General features: G+C 35.9%; 1 long non-coding RNA gene across 3 annotated transcripts in view; it reads right to left on the bottom strand.

Moving 5' to 3' along the window:
- The window catches only part of LOC106982282 (uncharacterized), a 458,722-nt gene that overhangs the window by 347,187 nt on the left and 91,952 nt on the right, over positions 1–19,583 (bottom strand). Inside the window, exons 6-7 of one of the 3 annotated variants that reach the window (XR_003413432.2) lie at positions 5,862–6,051; positions 4,208–5,770 (exon numbers count right to left, since the gene is read on the bottom strand). The exons of 1 other annotated variant lie outside the window; for it this stretch is intronic. This is a non-coding gene — a long non-coding RNA (uncharacterized LOC106982282). Of the gene's footprint in view, positions 1–4,207; positions 6,052–19,583 lie in introns of those variants that run through there. One more of the 3 variants, XR_008299857.1, reaches the window with a different exon arrangement.

The following is a 19,583-nucleotide window of genomic DNA, read 5'->3' as shown; positions in this document are numbered from 1 at the left end:
GTTACAATTTTTTTTTCTTGTGGTGACTCTTAAGATCTATACTCTTAGCAACTTCCAAATATACAAAACCATACTGTTAGCTACAGTCATCATGAATAACCAGTTGTTTTTAATGTTAATCAGATCTAATTATTTTTCTTTATGGCTAATGCTTTTACCATTTTATTTAAGAAATCCTGAACACAAGTTCACAAATATAGTCATATGTTTAAGAGGCCTTATGATTTTAGCTTTTACATTTAGAGTTATATTTTACCTGCCATCATTGTGGGTGTGTGTGTGTGTGACTTGAAGAAGAGATCAAAGTTTATTTTTGCAGTATGGGCTATCTAGCTGTTGCAGTAACATTTGTTGGGGAAAAAAAACACCTTTCCTTCCCCCACAAAAATTGCATTGACACCTTTACTATATGCATTAGACCAATTTTGAACTTTTGCTTGGGTTTCAAAGATCTATATATTCATCCCTTTACCTGCTTCCCATTGTCATTTTTACAGTATCTTAAAAGAGGGTCTTAAAACCAGTTTCTGGGATTCAAACTAGTATCCCAACTCTCCATGTGTGTGGACACCATGGAGTCCAGGAAAACATCTTTCCACAGATTCTGACATTCATTTGTCTATCCCTGCTTTTATTCTCTCTGTCATATTTTTAAGAGTTATTCTTGAACTGTAACAGGAAAAATAAATTGAAAGATATGAACATGGATTTACCCTTTCATTGCTGTTACTTGATCATCTCTCTGAGTATCATCATTTATCTTCTTCAGGAGGTGTGCTGCCATTATTTTAGTTGTTATGGCAGAAATAGAAAAAGAGAGAATGGGTCAAATTTTAAATTTGATTACATAAAAAAGAGATATTTGAATAGTCTCAAAAGTAATATTTAATGGAGAGAAGTATTATCTAAATGCTTTATGCTACTTAGCCCAGCAAGAACCAGGACTAGAAGTATAAAAGAGAAAATTATATTATAGTCACGATTAGGAGTCCGGTTTTAAAACATGCCTGCAAACTCCTTTATATTTGTCTATCAGATAGTGAAATTTATTTTTCTTCCACTTAAATATAGGCTAGCCTGTGTGAACCTCTGCTAATAAGTAGAATTAACAAAAGAGAAACTGTTTGACTGTTGATACTAGATTAGGAAAGGTCTAATTCTTTCTTTTAGGACATTCATGTTGGCAACCCAACCATGTTGCAAGGTGCCCAAGCCACACAGAGAGGTCACGTGTCATATTACACTGTAGTACAAGCTTTGTTAATAATTTAAAGCCAACATCGACCAGGAGATACGTGACGAATCAGGCTTCAGATCATTCCTGCATCCATCTTCTAGCATCCAGTAATTCCAACCTAATGCTGAAGGAAGCAAAATAAGCTGTATCCTTAAAGCCCTGCTCAAATTGAAGATCTGTGATTTTAAAAAAGCAAATGGGGCACCTGGGTGGCTCAGTCAGTTAAGCGCCAGACTTCAGCTCGGGTCATGATCTCACAGTTTGTGGGTTTGAGCCCCACGTTGGGGTCTGTGTTGACAGGTCAGAGCCTGGAGCCTGCTTTGGATTCTGTGTCTCCCTCTATCTCTCCCCCCACTCCTGCTTGTGCTCTGTCTCTCTATCCCTAAAAAAATAAATAAACAGTTTTTAAAGATTTAAAAATAATTCCTCCAAACACTCAATATTGCATTAGTTTGCCTCACAGAAATACATACCCAGAATGAATTTAGTTACCAGGAGTGGTGCTATAATAGCAAAACACTTTGAATGGGAGAGAGTGGCTTAGGCCCAGGTGGTGGGAGAAACTAAAAGGACACTGAGAGTCACAGACACTGTGAACAGAGGCTTGGTGGCCCTTAAGAAGGATGTTGTTGGGAGACAAAAGGAACATGAGAAAAATGTTATTGGAAGGTGGGAAGTTTAATGATAGTCACCTTTGTTAACATGAAAAATTAAAAAAAAATGAACTTGATGATCTAATTAAGAATATTCCAGATAGAGTGTTAAAGTTGCCATCTGGTTTCTTCTAGTTGCTCACATTAAAACATAAAAGAAGACAGCATAAAGAAAACTTTTGTTTTTTTGGGTTTTTTTTTTTTTTTGCATAAAGGAAACAGAACTCTCAGGTTTTGGTTTGACAATAAAACCATTTGGCATCTACATACTCTGCAGTTAGCAAATGATTCTAAAAAATTAAAAATGTTTTTTTGAGCTGATATCAAATTCAAGGCATTATCAGGAAAATACAGTCTACAGAAGATTCTCAGGGCAAGACCGTAAGTATATCACAGATATACTTATTGTGGTTTCAAATAGACAACAGTCGCTCTAAACATCTTACTGCCATGTCCCACTCATGTTCTTTATTACATAATAGGGCCTGTCCTCACAACCGTACAGGAAGCCAAAGATAGTGTTAAAGAATTAAACAAGGAGGCCGTTAGACAAGTGACTCTAACATCTTGGTAGCCTATATAAGCAAACGTAAGTCAGAGTCAATATGCTCAAATCCAAGAAAGTGAAAATTAAGAACAACCAATCGTAGCCAACAAGGCTGTCTCAAATAAGGCGACTGCTTACACTAGAACGAATCAAATAATTGCTTTGTTTTGCTTCTGTGTGTTCTCTATAGCAAATTTGTTTCTAGCTCTTGTCAGTGGAGCACCCCTAACCACTTTCTGTTGGGCACTGCCCAATTCAAATCAATGTTTGATTTGAATGTTTATTTTTTATGTTTTTTTAATGTTTATTTATTTTTGGGGGAGAGAGAGAGAGGGTGTGTGAGCAGGGGAGGGGCAGAGAGAGAGGGAGACACAGAATCCAAAGCAGATTCCAGGTTCCAAGCTGTCAGCACAGAGCTGGACTCAGGGCTCAAATTCAAGAGCCATGGAAACTCTAACCATTTTAATGCACCTCAGTTTACTTTTTAACAGTAGGAATGAACTTATGTTGATGAGATTGGTGAGTGCAGCTTTTGTTTGTGGGAACAAATGCTATTGATACGTAAAACCTACAAGAATTTTGAGAGAACATATTGGTGAAACATTACCAGCTTGAACTAAGACAGAGGCAAAACAAAATAGTCTATTGACCTTTAACTAGTATGGGCATGGCACATGCTGAGAAAACTGTTCAACTCCAAATCCTAATCATTTCTTTTTTTTGTCTAAAGATGTATTTATTTGGGGGAGCACACAGGTGGGGGAGGGGCAGAGAGAGGGGGACAGAGGATCTGAAGCAGACTCTGCACTGACAGGCTGACAGCAATGAGCCTGATGTGGGGCGCAAGCCCACTAACCATGAGATATGACCGGAAAGGAAGTCAGATGCTCAACCCACTGAGGCACCCAGGTGCCCCATGCAAATACTAATCATTTCTAATGGAAAAGAAATGAGAATGCAGACAGTAGAATCAAGAACTTGAAGGTGCATCCAAGAGCCATCCAGAATCACTCCCAGGCCATAGAATTGAGCCCTAATCAAAAAGCATGCAGCATGGTCTTGGCTGGATTTTAAATTTGTTGTATGTATATAATCTGTGGGTGTTCCCCTTTTTGAATGGGATGGTCCATAATAGCCAATCCTAGGCCAACCTCACCATCTTAATATTATTTGGCCGGGGTTGGGGGGGGGGCAGTGGCAGGAGGTGGCAGTGCTGCAAAGGAGTACATCATTTGTCTTTAAAGTTACCAGGTCTTCAGACACAGGGGGATTGTTCTGGAGGGGCTGCATTGAAGGTATTGTACCTGAAAAGACTCATCTACATCTGGATAAATTTAGATGATGAAATGTTGAGCTTTAAGCTGAACATTATTCCATAATAAATGAGACTTTCCTGGGGTCACGAGAGATGGGTTAGTAAACTTCACATGTGGGAAGAATAGAAATAGATGGCAGATTATGGCAAACTCATTGGCATTTCTCTCCATCAAAAGATGGATTCTAATTTCCCTTCTTTAAAATATGACCTGACCTGGGGTGCCTGGGTGGCTCAGTCGGTTGAGGGTCCGACTTTGGCTCGGGTCATGATCTCACAGTTCATGGGTTTGAGTCCCGCATTGGGCTCTGTGCTGACAGCTCAGAGTCTGGAGCCGGCTTCGGATTCTGTGTCTCCCTCTCTCTCTACCCCTCTCTCGCGTGTGCTCTCTCTTGCTCTCAAAAATAAAAAAATAAACATTAAAAAATTAAAAAAAATATATGACCTGGCCTTAATGACTTATTTCTAATTAATCAATGTCATGTAAACGATGATTGATGAATTGCAAAGATAGTTTCAAAAAGGCAAAGCCACTTTTACCTTCCCATTTCCCTCTTAGAATATTTAAACTTTGTACACAGTCACCTAATTGAAAGGAATCCAGGACAATGTGGAGAGGGCAGGTGTAGAGGCTTTGACTGGCATCCCCTCCACTTAATCCCAGGCTATAGTCAGGACCAATCACTAGTCATGTGATTCACTTAATATATCTATCTGTCATTTTGGAGAAACAGAAACGATGGAACTCTGAAGGATTAACTACATATCTAGTTATCCAAAAGAATCATTTATAATGAAAGAAGAATATTTCAATCAAAAGATTATTTAAAATGGTAAAGACTCATTTCTCTACTAATAGAGCTCTGTGATGGCTCATAAAAGAGATCGGCACAGCTCTTAAGGAAAGAAAATTTTCTTTTTCTGTATATATCTGAGTTCATTTCAGTAAACTGCAATCCCACTACAATTTTTGAATCCATATTTTAAATGTTCAGTGAAGAGTCACAAATACATTTTGGAAAAATAAGCCTGCCTATACCTTATGCTTTTCAAGATTTTATAATTCATTAAACCAAAACTGTGTTATAATTGTGCAACACAAAGATTAAAGTTATGGCTTTAGTTAAATATATGTGCTCCGTATTACTGAAATAAGGAATGAAAGTTTGAGGACATTTATAGATCTGAGGAATATAAACAGGCTATTAAGAACAGAATATTAACATGGAAATAAAGAATCCCTGTCTCTTCTGATGAAGTGAGGGAAATATCCAGAAGGATATAAGAGCCTGTAACACAGAAATAAAAGTACTGAAAATGACTTCTTGTAAACCACTAAATAGTTTTCAAGCTCTTTGAGACTTTCCTTTTACTTCTTGTATATGTTAAAATAGTAGATAGCTTTCTGTTCCATTGGAAAAATATGAAGACTGCCATGCAAACTGCTGAAAACTCTTTCTTTTTAAATATCTTCCTCTTTGTCTTCCCTGCCTTTTACCTAATTTGTGGACCCTCATTCTCTTTCTCTGTTGCCGTTTTAAGCTTGTGTGGGAACAGGATAAAATATGTAGGGTAACTGGTATAACACATACATTTAATCTCATTGTAAACTCACTTAAATTCTAAATGCCTAAAGCCTTCTATTTCTATTTTTGTTGTTATTGATTATTAATGAAAGGGTGATGGGTTTCAGGGATCGCTAAACAGTTGTACCCTATTGTTTGAAGAAAACTAAGTACATAAGTAGGGAAGATACTTGACGGGCTTTAAAAAGGATATTTAAATTTCAGATTATGAGGGAAATGAAAGCATTATCGTAAAGTGAACAAAATTTCACTGGCCCCCAAATGTCTAAGTGTTCCCTCTTCCCTCTGTGGGTTTCCCTGTACTGCCTCCTCTTGCTTCCCTGTGTACTCAGAACTTGCATTATGGGGAATGTTACTAGGAATGCTATGAATTTCTTTACCATTATATAGTTCTTAGGAAGCATTGCATTTCAGATTCTCTAGATTCAGATTCTGTAAAGAAGAAAAGAACAATCAACAAAACTGCTGAACTTAAAAGAAAAAAAATGCTAATTAGTAAAGAGTTGTAAATGGGTTTGTTTACTTTAGGACCCTTGATTTCTTCCTGTTGTTCTTGAGTTTTCCCACTCTGATTTCTACATCCATCATATTTCATTTCTCTGAAATCAGCTTATGCGCTTAATGGTCCAGACTGGGCAATCAATGTTGATTGAAATCAACTTTCAAATTGATGCAAGAGGTCCACTGCTGCTCTAAGAACCAGCTGTGTAAATCTAAGAGAAAGAGGACTGTCAGCTTTTTCCTTATGTATTTTTACATTTTCTTAAGCATACTGCTATTATAATGACCAAGTAAGCACTTATATCTAGAAAAGAAATCGTTGTTGTAAACACCAAAGGTTATACCTTCAAATCCCTCCACTCTTACATGATGTTAGACAAAAATAAAAATTACTGCTGGCTTGTTAGCAACCACTTAGAAACTATTTGATTTCTTGGATACAAGGATAGGGTGCATGTTGCTGTGGTGCTTATTGAGAATATGCTATTTCCAAGGTATACTCATGGAAAGAGTGCCTTTTGTGTTGCTATGGAAGAAGGGCTCTATTTTCAAAGTCATCCAACCTAGGGTACTTCTAATTACAACTTGATGTTGGTTTTACAGAGAGAAGGCTCACAGCAGGGCAAGGCGAGATTGTTTCATTTCTCTCCCAATGGGATATCTATGTTTGGCCTTCAGAATTGAAACCAGGGAGGCTGCATTATATGCTTTCACTTGGTTGCCCTGGGGTGAATATAAGACATCTTTTTCTGTGAGAGATTTTTATTTGCTCTGTGTGGCTTCTTCTCCTTTACCTTGGCCTCCATGAAATCCCTCACTTTTTGCTACCAAAAACAAGTGACAAATCTCTTATTAAAATATAATCATTATTTGCCTCTGTAGTTTTAGTTCAATTTTCTAAAACATTGTTTTGGCTTTCTGTCATACATTTTTTAATAGACTTTGTATTTTAGGGCAGTTTTAAGTTCATAGCAAAATTGAGCAGAAGGTGTAGAGATTTCCCATTGTCCCGGTTGTCCACATAGATGCAGGCTCTCCCACTGTCAAAATCCCCCACCAGAACAGTACCCTTGTTACAATTTATCAACCCATACTGTCATATCACCATCACCCAAAATCCATAGTTTACATTAGAGTTCTCTCCTGGTGTTGTATCTCTATGAGTTTTGATAAATGTATAATGACAAGTACCTAACATTATAATATTGTACAGAGTAGTTCCACTGCATAAAAATGTTTTATGCTCCACTAATTTATCCTTCTCTCCTCCCTAACACCTAGCAACCACTGATCCTTTTTCTTGTCTCAATAGTTTTGCCTTTTCCAAGATGTCATATATTTGGAGTCATACAGAAGGCTTTTCAGATTGCCTTCTTGAACTTGGTAATATGTATTTAATATTTACCCATGACCTTGTGCACATACCTCTTTATGCTGTTGCTGTCACAAATTAAATCTTTATATATTACTTTCACATTATCATAGATTTATAACATTAGTTTATGTATTTATCATTTACATTATGTAGAAAATAAAGAAAACAGTTACAAACCAAAAACACAATAATACCAGCCTTTATATTTATTATGTAGTTACATTTACCAGAGTTCTTTATTTCTTTATATGGCTTCAAATTACTGTCTATTATCCTTTCGTTTAAGTCTGAAGGACAAACTTTAGCATTTCTTGTAGGACAGGACTACTTGCAAGGAATTCCTTTAGCTTTTTTTTTTTTTTCTTTAATCTGGATGTCTTAATTTCATCTTCATTTTTGAAGGATAGTTTGGCCACATACAGAATTCTTGACAGTTCTTTTTTCCTACTTTTCTTTCAACACTTTAAACATTCCATCCCACTCCTTCCTAGCCTCCATGGCTTCTGATGAGAAATCTGCAATTAATCTTATTAAGGATTCCACCCACCCCCACGCCCCATCCCCCACCCCAGTACATGATGAGTCACTGTTCTCACACTGCTTCTTCTTTTGTCCTTGACCGTCAATAATTTGATTATAATGTACCTTGGCATGGATCTCTTTGTATTTATCCTTTTTGGATTTCATTTAGCTTCCTGAAAGAATAGATACATGTCTTTGATCATATCTTAGTCATTTCTTGGAATATTCTTTCTACCCTACTCTTTCTCTTCTTTCCTTCTGGGATTGTGATTATGCTACTCTTGGTTCACTAACAGTATCTCACAAGTCTTTATTCATCATTTTTATATTTTCTTTCTGTTCCCAAGACCAGATAATTTCAATTCACCATCATCAAGTCACTGATTCTTTCTTCTGTCTGCTCACATTGGCTATTGAAATCCTCTAGTAGTGAATTTCATTTGTCAAATTTTTAAGGCCCAGAAATTCTATTTGGTTTGCTTTCTCTTTATTGATGTTCTCTATTTGATCATACATTTTCCTTCTGGTTGCCTATACATCTTTATCTAGGATCTCCTTAGCTCTTTGAACATATTTAAGACATTGATTTAACGTTTTTGTATAATAATTCTGATCTATCTTCCTTCAGGAACAGTTTCTTCTGTATATGGGCCATATATTCTTCATTCTTCATTATTCATATTTTTTGTTTAAACTAGAAATTTGAGTATTTTAATATGGAGACTCTAGAAATCATATTCTCCTCTTCTTCAGTGTTTGTTTTGTTGTTTGCTGTAGGCTATGGCTGTTTCCTTGTTAAGTAATTTTCATAAAGAATTTTTTTAATGTTTATGTATTTATTTTTCAGAGCGAGCACGTGCACAAGTGGGTGGGGGGCAGAGAGACACAGAATGTGAAGCAGGTTACAGGCTTTGAACTGTCAATGCAGAGCCTGATGTGGGGCTCGAACCCACAACTGTGAGATCATGACCTGAGCCAAAGTTGGATTCTCAACTGACTGAGCCACCCAAGTGTCCCAATTTCATAAAGTATTTTTGTAAAGTCTGTGTTCATTTCAATGCATGGTCTCTGAAGTATCTATTCCTTTAGTTTTGTGTTCAGCCTGTGTTTTCACAGATCTTTTCTTGTACTTGAAGAGCTGAGACAGAGAGTAAAAGAGAGAGAGAACACATACACAAAAAGTTTGACAGAGATTTCTTTGAATACCTATTGCAAAATAAATGAAAGCAAAGGTAAGAGTTTTTGCAGATTGGCTCTATGTTGGGACACTCCTTCAACACTTAGCCATGCTCATTAAACTCTGCCTTAGAGGCATCTGCATGGCTCAGTAGGTTAAGCATCCAACTTCTGCTCAGGTCATGATGTCATGGCCTGTGGGTTTGAGCCCCGTGTTGAGTCCTGTGCTGATAGCTCAGAGACTGGAGCCTGCTTCACATTCTGTGTCTCCCTCTCTTTCTGTCCCTTACCCACTCACACTCTGTCTCTCTCTCTCAAAAATAAATAGACATTAAAAAAATTTTAAGAAAATAAAATTCTGCCTTAGTCTTCATTTACCACTTGCATTGAGACTAGAGATCAGCTAGAGGTGAATGCTTCGGTTCTTCTACGGGCTTTCTGCACATGTGTCTTATTTTCTTCACAATAATTAAAGTAGCATTTTAACTGTGAAAGAACTTGAACTTTTTTTTTGACAGATCTTGAAGTCTGACTTTCTCTATATTAAGATTTATACTGAACAACCCAAGCAGATTTTAAATTAGTAAATGCTAAAACATCAACCAGTTTATAGCTATAATTCATGATTTCTATTGTTGTAATAATTAAACATACACTAATTCAAGAGAGTTTGTGGATCAATAGAAGAATGTGTAACACTCTTCTGTGTATAGGACTTGAGACTCCAAAAGTTTTTACTACACATTATTTAAAAACTATATGAACTGTGCTAGTTTATAAAGATATAAAGATTATATCTTTAATCAAATGCACAGAGTTGTACTCATTTTAGTTACATAGTAGTCAATATAACAAACATCATGTTAACAAAGAATATTTTAATACTATTTCTGGAGAAATTAATGGGTCTTACATTCTCACCAATATAAACTCCATACACACAGAAATGTAGGCATATTAAATACACATTATTCAAGTACATTGCCCAACAAACTAGTAACAATTCAAGTATTTGTCTCATTTTCTTTACAATTATTTTACTATTTAAAAGTTACATGAATCGGGACGCTTGAGTGGCTCAGTCGGTTGGGCATCTGACTTCAGCTCAGGTCATGATCTCACAGTCCGTGAGTTTGAACCCTGTGTAGGGATCTGTGCTGACAGCTCAGACCCTGGAGCCTGTTTCAGATTCGGTGTCTCCCTCTCTCTCTGCCCCTCCCCAATTCATGCTCTATCTCTGTCTCTCTCAAAAATACTCATTAAAATTTTTTTTAAAAGTTACATGAATCAAAATACCAAATCCCTGAATATCATAAATGCAAAAATGCCAAATAAGTTACTTTCAAATAAGTTAAACCTGATGATTTTGAAAAGGCAGATATATTCATAATAGAGAGCACTTGTATTGCAACATTCAAACACAGGTAAGAAATCAGCTAGTTGGTTTCTGTATGTTTGGCACTAAGGCATATTTATATTATACATATATGTGCGTGTGTGTGTGTGTGTGTGTGTGTGTATACTGCATATATACTGTATTTATACAGTATATATACAGTAAAACCTTGGTATGCGAGCATAATTCATTCCGGAAACATGCTTGTAATCCATAGCACTTGTATATCAAAGAGAATTTCAAGAACCATTGACTCAGTTGTGATCATGTGACATTCGTTGTCACATACTACTCAGATTGCAAGACATTGTTCATTTATCAAGTTAAATTTTCTTAGAAATGTTTGCTCATCTTGCAGAACAGTCACAGAACAAGTTACTCATAATCCAAGGTTTATGAATATATATATATACACACAGTATATAAACTCAGGAGTGTTGTACTGGCAACATTTTGTTAGGATCACCAAGAAGCATAATAGTGCAATCATAATGTGTAGAAAGAAAAAAGAAAGAAGTCAAAAAGCAGAGAGAAAATACCTCCAATGTTTCTGATTACTTTACATCTATCTGGAGGAAAGACTCATTCCTGCCCTTATATTCCAGAAAGTAGCTCTCTGCTAATCTAATAACTCTTGTGGTTTTGGTTTAAGCCAGCTTCACTATGTTCTCTAATAGGTAACTAAAGGAGTCTTAATAAGACACAATACTTTTCAAAGTAATAAATTATGACTGGCCTGGGAAACTCTTGTTTATCTGTGTGCTCTGTGATTTGACCCTTATGTTTCTAGGACACTCTGTTCTTTCAAAGTAGGGAAAATTCACCTACTTTGAATGATCAACACTGAGATAATCTCAAATTTATTTCAGAAACTAAAAAAGGTTACGATCTAAAATAAAATAATAGCAAGACAACATATATTTTGAATAGCTATAGAATTGCTGATGTGGGCTCAAAGGCTATTTAGTTTTTGCCATCCAATTCAGTAATAAAATGATGAGCCAAGGGAAAAGGAAAGCGATGGAAATATACTCTGAGTGCATATTTGCTATTACTCTTTCACTGACTTTACCTCATTAGTAAATCAAGATGAGTACTGTATTAGCTCAGCATCTAACGGATGCATTCCTGTAAATAATGTTTCAACTGCAAATCTTCTTGAGTTTTCTATGTTATCCCATAAGGCTACAAGATGACCAAGTAACTGGCAGGAAATTTTATACTCCTGTTATTGATCATAGTATGAAAAGAAAACAATAAAGACATCAATAATACATGATACCTGATGACATCTTTATATCATGGCTAATAAAGATGATTTGGAATAGCCCATTGACATTTTCTATGCCCAGAACCCAGAGTAAATATATAATTTAATCTTGCTGTATGAGTTGAGGGCATTTTCTTTTTTGAAAATTGTGACATTATTCATGTTGCTAAAGATAAGGCCTGCCCCAGCTTTCAGATTTTAAAGCTTAGTTATTAAATTTGGCTTCAAGGTGAAGTGTGGGGATGTAAATGGGAGTGATTGAGAGACTGCAGATGACAGTTTGGGTCTCTGATTACAGAACTGAAAGAAATCAAAATGTGGAGCCAAAGAAATATGGCAGTTCCACTTTGCAGATAGTGAACTTTAATTGTAACCCCCACTATTTGGTGAAGTGGTTTTACTTAATTATTCAACAAATAAGTAGTCACTGGCAAAAAAAAAAAAACAAAAAAAACCCCAAAAAACAGCTTTTTTGACATTTATTTGATGAGTTTTTTATTAAGAGATATTTAGTTTTGTTTGTCGGGTATTTATTACACACTTGGTACTTGTCCAATATAGATTTCTGTGGTGACAAGAAACTATAAATATACAATCTATATTAAAAAAAATACTGGCCTGCTCTATGACAGTGAATTTTTGTTTAGTGACATTCTATTCTTAAAGTCATCATTAGATAAAAGAATATTTTACACTGTTGCTTAAAATAAAAGGATATTTAAAGAAAGGAAAAAATCACAGGTAGAGAATTCTTCTCAAATTAATGAAATAAAAATTTACATATATTCTATAAAAGTGCAGCATATGTTTAATACTATGAAGGTTCATTTTCTTATTGTGTAGCATACCTTGATGCAATCAAAGGTACAATAACAAATAAACTACATGAATACAGTAGTGATAGTATTACTATTACTATTACTGTTAGTAATTAGTATTACTAATACTATAACTATTAATAGTAGTAATAGTTAATAAATAAACTACATGAATACTCACAGAAAAATGTGGCAGAACATAAACACTCTAGATTGTTTCGGAAAAGCAATTCATTGAGATAAGATGAGAGAGATGATGAATAAATGAGGGCAAAATAGCTTTGTTTTAGTTTGTTTGGCTTTAGGGAGAGCTGAATAATAGGGGAAGATATCCTTAATTTGTATACCACACTAGAGAAAACCAGTTCTTCTTCCATGTTTCTCATTTACTCTCACACTACTGGCATATTCACAACATTTCTGGTGCCAGGTGTGTGTCCCCCACCCCGAGAAGCCTGAAACAGCAGCTGGGTTTCCTACACTTCAACTTAATTCCAACAATACCTTGGAGATACTGTCAGATCACACAGGTTAAGGACTCAGTCCCACAAGCCTGCCCCCCACTTCAGATATCAATCACACATAGTAGGTCTCCAGATTGCCCACAACTTCTCTCCAAGTTGTCTATAAATCAGAGGTTCCCATGACATCCTTCTCCCTGGGTTCAATTAATTGTTAGAATAGTTCACAAAACTCAGGCAAACACTTACTTACATTTAACTAGTTTAGTAAAGGATATGATAAAGGATAAATGAAGAGCCAGATGAAGACAGATACGTTTATGGAGGTCTCATAATGTAGACATAATTGATCATTAACTTCATTTCTAGCCCCTCACTCTCCTCCAGAAAAGTGAGGGTGATGGAAGTTGACTATTCCAACTTCTAATTATGGCTTGGTCTTCAAGGAGGGTAGCCCCACCCTGTAGCCCATCCAGTTACCTCACTAGAACAGAAGATACTCCTAGTGCTCTTATCCCTCAGGAATTTGCAAGCCTTGTAGAGCTCTGTGTCAGAAAGGGGTGGGGGCAGAGACCCATATATTATAATTTTAAATATACTATTATGCACATACTAATGTATGATGGTAGTGATGGAGAGGTCAGGTAATTTGGTATTTTATAGCTTACAGAAGAATGTAAGAATATTCTTCATTTACCTAAAATATGTTTTAACTTAGATTATTAACAAAAGCTTAGCAATTCTTAAAATTCTAATTCAATCTCACTTCTGTTTCCCTGACAGCTTGACCCACAGAGAGCTCCTTTTCCTTTTAATTGTTCCTATTACTATTTGATGATTATCATATACTGTCTTACGTTGTAAACACCCTTCATGTGGTGTCTGGGTGGTTCAGTTGGTTAAGCATCCAAATTTGGCTCAGGTCATGATCATGGTTTGTGAGTTCAAGCCCTGTGTTCGTCTCTCTGCTATCAGATCAGAACCTGCTTTGGATCCTCTATCCCCCTCTCTCTCTGCCCCTCCCTTGCTTGTTCTCTCTCATAAATAAACATTACAAAAAATGCCCCTCATTGTTTTTATTCTATTGTCCCCACTTAATACAATGTGATATATCACCACTGTGTAATCACGTGGTTTCACATTTATACCACACCTTGTGCCTTATATCTTGCACATCAAATAGTAATTGCTTTATGAATACATAAAATGATTGATTTCCTTGTTTTGACTAGTGAAGTTATGACTAGACAGATGAGTTCTGAAGTCCCTTTCCTCTTTAGGTTTCTAAGTTAATATAACTTCACAGGAAATCATTTATAAATTTTGATGAATGCTATTTATTCTAATTTCCTAGAGAAGCATTTAACCTTGAAATTAGCCTGAATTGTACACAAATAAACTATGAATTTTACATTTATTGCCAGATTGAATGAATACCCTGGGGATCAATTTGTGAATTTACATATACTCTTTGCTTTGGACTTCTTCCTTTATATCTGCTATATCTTTTACATAAATTTAGAAATGCTTCATCACTAAAACAAAACAAAACAACATGTTTCACACAGCAATGCATAGTAAACCTTTAATAGACATTATTTTATTATTACAAAAAAAGGAAAGAAGAAAGAAAAATAAGAATAAGATAGGATGGAAGTAAAGATTGAATGAAGGTTAGATGAAAGGAAAGAAGGAAAGGAGGAAGTATTAAAGAAAAAAATTATTCATGATACTTGTTAAAGATGATAAGGCAGACTTTATTTAGGGAAGCTATCAGGATAGGTGTAGGGACCAATGTAATGTGCCTTGCAGTGAGGGAGAGAGTTTGGGCTCAATACTGAATACAGCAAGGAAAAGTAGGAATTTATAGCCAAAGAATAGGAGTGTGTGTGCAATGGATAGAAAATTAATTAAGAGAAAATATCATGAGTAAGGGGGGGATTCTAGCTAAACAGACCCACAGGATTCTCACTGAAGATAGGCCATGGTGTTTGGATATCCCCTGGGGGATGTTGGAGGATAGGGAATCTGATCATATATCAAGGACTATTAGCTTTCCAGGGTGGAGAATTCTGGTTAAACTAAGTTAGCAGGAATTTTGCTAAAATTGGACAGTACAGAAGTGAACACAGAAGTCCAAAACTTGATGGATAGTTGTTAAAGAGCTCAGAAGAGCCTGATTAGAATTTGGTCAAGGAAGAAGGAAGGAAGACAGATATGATTATGAAGCTTCTTTACAAATGGCATCCATGAGGTGTATAATCTTCCCAGAAGCAACAAGCTGCTTAAAGAAAAAGAGAAAAGTCTAAATTGGGCAATTTTAAATTTGAGGATATTTGTAGAACCATGATTTTGTGAATTTTGTTCTGCTAGCAGAAATTCCCAATGAACTTGCACCTGCAAAACTGCATACTGCAAAACACATTCAGCATGTCATTCTGTGTGCACAAAAGATCAGGTTACACATTTAAGAGGTTTTAGGGTTTAAAGATATTATCATTAACATTATAAGTGTCTTGAAAAGCGTAAAATCGGACTTGGAATTCTGGGAGTTAGAAAAGTACTGTACATTGTATGTTGCTTTTCTTGATAGACTTTCTATCGGTTATTTCTATCAGCATACATGCACTCCAAAATTGAAAAAAAATTCAGAAATTAAGATTTCCCACCAGAATATATCTTCTTTTTCTTAATATTAGACACTTATCTCTAGAAACTACACTAAGGACATTTCTGTGATCCTGAGATCTGTATTCTATAATAGCTCAAATACTTCGGGAGCAGGGAGCTATTACATTGTTGATTCTTTGCCAAGTTTCTTGGGAATATTAGCATATATAAACCCTAGCCTTAGGATTATGAATGGATTATATCCTCTGTTGTTTGCACTTTTATTTAACTCCCCCCACTAATAGGTCACTTCTCAGGCAAACAGCACTAAACCCACTGTAGGCATTATAATATAGTTTTGCCTTTCTCAAAGCCTGTGAAACCGGCCCAGCTGGCCTGAATATTTATGGAATATTACAACACCCCTCAGGATTTTAAATCTATTTTTTCCTGATTTTCAGTAGCTAATATAATTATTTTTTGCATAGCAGAGGAAGATTAATAACAGATGTGCAGAATATTTTAAATACAGTAGTATCCAATATGTTTTTGCATATATGTATTTCCTTTTTGGCATATTTTCAAAAGTTCTTCCTTTCCATTGCATTAAAATTGATATTTCTATCTGTGAGATATATGATGATCATATGGCATTGTGTTATTTTATCCATTGATTCCTAGTATAAGTACTGTCAAAACTTAGCATAAAAAAACAGTGGAAACTCTGCCTTCCTGGGGCGCAGATGGAAATGAATTTTTATTATAAGGAAACAGGAAGACAAACTTTGCCTTTGGATTTCTATGACCATGTATAATATATGGAATTAGTAGGCAATTTGCCTTTATTATAAATGATAGTATGCTGAGTCACTGCCAGAATGGAAAGTGGTAAATTTTTGTTGCTAAGTTTGTCTTGGTAAGAGCTAATCAAACAGAATTATGCTCCCATAGAAAGATTTCTGTTGCCTTCCAGTTTAATACATTTTTTAAGTTTTCAGAGATTTTTTTTAAAACTAAGTTTTTAGGCTGATAATTTCTTAAAAGCAACTATTAAGGAGGAGAATATGTGAGAACCATACATTCTGTCCCAGCTTGACTTTGTGCTCACTCACCCTCTCTTAAAATAACCTAAATAACACACACACACACACGTGCGCGCACACACACACACACACACACACAGGCTGAGGATAAGGGAAAATCTTTGATGGTGTATTGCACCTGAATAGGTGTCATGAGCTGAATCATGTCCCCTCACAATTCATATGCTGAGGTCCTAACCCCCAGTTACTCACAATGTGACCTGATTTGAAGATCTTTTCAGAGGTCATTAGAATCTAAGGCCTCTTGTGGGTTCCTGGGCATAATTCCAACATGGGTGTGGGGTGGGTTATACTAATATATATATATATATATATATATATATATATATATATATATATATATATATATTTTATTTCTGGTCTACTTATATGTATATTATATATTTAAAAAAAACAAGAGTTCATACAGATAACTCTAACTCTCATCTAGCCCCACATGGTTCATTCTAGGCTTACTCCAGTTCTTTCACCCTCTCTCTCTCTCCCCCCTCTCTTTCTGCCTCTTTCTTTCTCTAGCTTATTTCTCTAAGAGTAAGAAACCTGGCTGCCATTATCTACATTTTACTTATTTGTTCCACCCTGGTATATACACACATTGGTTTCTAAATATCAGTACACATTATATGGGAAACTAACTTACCAACTAGAGTACAATGTAATGTATAGTTCTTTTAGTCATTTTCCTTACAGTATCCAAGCAAAACTGTTACCCCAAAATTACTTAGGTGAAATACTTTTTCTGTACTTCTTACGTGATGTTATGTCATATATATATAATATATAGTTGAATTTGTTTCATAGAGTCTGAATTCAATCCTGATAACAATTATTTATTTATTTATTCTTGAGAGAGAGAGAGAGAGAGCGAGAGAGAGAGAGCGTGTGCATGCACATATTGTGAGTGAGGGAGGGACAAAGGGACATGGAGAGAGACAGAATCCCAAGCAGGCTCCACATCTAGCACAGAGCCTGATGCAGGGCTTGATCACATGACCATGAGATCATAACCTGAGGTGAAATCGAGAGTCAAACACTTAACTGACTGAGCCACCCAGGTGCCCCGATTAGAATTTTTAATCAAAAAAGTTTGGGTCATTCAGGTCTCACATTTCTTTTTCTTTTTTTTAAGAAATTTTCTTTTCTTCTCTTTTCTTTTCTTTTCTTTTCTTTTCTTTTCTTTTCTTTCCTTTCCTTTTCTTTTCTGTTTCTTTCTTTCTTTCTTTCTTTCTTTCTTTCTTTCTTTCTTTCTTTCTTTCTTTCTTTCTTTCTTTCTTTCTTTCTCTCTTTAGAAGGGGGGGGAGAGAGAGAGACAGAGAGACAGACAGACAGAGAGAGAGAACGAAGGAGCACAAACACAGGAGGGGCAGAGAGAGAGAGAGAGAGAGAGGGAGAGAGAATCCCAAGCAGATTCCGTGTTGTCAGCACAAAGCTGGATGTGGGGCTCGAACTCACAAACCATGAGATCATGACCTGAGCTGAAATCAAGAGTCAAGCTCTTCACAGACTGAGCTACCCAGATGCCCACTCAGGTCTCACATTTCAATACTGAGGTATCTTATTAGAAACAACTCTGTGGAAGAATGGAATGCTTTATATAATGTAGTTGCATGGACAATAAGGAGATAACGCCCTATCATTCAGAATCCCAGGAAATACCATGTTATGTTGTTGTTTCAATATAGCCACCATCCTGATCTGCATTGTATCCCAGATGGTTGTATTGTATTGCAGTGGTTTGATGACTTAGGAAAAAATAAAGCCTGCGAGTAAGATCTGGGTTTCACAATTGTAAGGAAAATGCACAAACCACAGCATCTCTAGTGACAATAAATAGCTTTTAGCTTTAAAATAATAAACGGTCTGGTTGTTTACATAATTTGGTATAAAGACATTTTCTCATGAAATAAACACCTAAACAGAAACCAAAGTGTGGTATGAAGTATGTAACACACAAAATATTCATATGCAGATCAAAATGTTCTAGTCTCTCTGGCAATTAGGTTGGTTCTGGCCAATAGATCTGGCCAATAGACTACAAGAGGAAGTGACTTGTGTCAACTAAAAACTAATATGCATCTTCTATTCCTACCTTCCCTGCCAATTACATTCAAGTTACAAGAAAAAGAAAGGCTATCTGAATTGCTTTAGACTTGATAAAAGTAAGAAATAAACCTTTATTAATGCGGTTAGAAAAGCTAGCGTAATTCTACTACAAAAGATAATTGTGTGTTTCATTCCAGAATCATTCAAACAATTGCTTCAAATATTTTCATGGTTTGCTTATGGTATACAATGTGTTATCCCAGCCTGTTGTGTTGTCCAAGTGGATGATCAGTTAGTGATGTGTATGAGAACATTCTTTTTTTTTTTTAATGTTCATTTTGAGAGAGAGGGAGCACGAGTGAGTGAGAGGCAGAGAGGGAGAGAGACAGAAGATTCAAAGAGTGCTCTGTCCTGACAGCAGCAATGCAGGGCTCAAACTCACGAATTGTGAGATCATGACTTGAGCCGAAGTCAGACGCTTAACCCACTGAGCCACCCAGGAGCCCCTATATGAGAACATTCTTAAATGCCTCCTACTAGCTGCCACTGGATTATGACATCTTTTTCAGTATTCCCTGTTCAGTTAAGTCTTGTGTCTCCAAAACTAGAGAGGTAGTTGTGTAACTGAAAATCTTTAGACAGGCATTGGAGAGTGACAAATTTGACCTTGTGCTCTACACCAGCAATTACTTTTGATGTGTCTTTCGCCAAAGATATAAATCTTACTTGACAGTGCTTTTGAGGATTACAGGTAATAGATTTATAAAATTGCTGTCAGAGGGCAGGCACTCTGACCTCATAATTATTTTTTTATTATTATTTATTCTTGTTCTTATTCTTACTTTCATTCTTATATCTCACTTAGGATAAAACAGGAGGCTAGTATTTTCTCAGCACCAACTCATTCACTCTAGGCTGGGAGTTAACTTAGCACAATAAAAGATGTCATATGCATTTCTTCTATGGTAAA

Source organism: Acinonyx jubatus, chromosome A1 (genome assembly GCF_027475565.1).
Source record: "Acinonyx jubatus isolate Ajub_Pintada_27869175 chromosome A1, VMU_Ajub_asm_v1.0, whole genome shotgun sequence".
In the NCBI taxonomy this organism is placed as follows: Eukaryota; Metazoa; Chordata; class Mammalia; order Carnivora; family Felidae; genus Acinonyx; species Acinonyx jubatus.
This window is presented reverse-complemented; position numbering and strand designations above follow the sequence as displayed.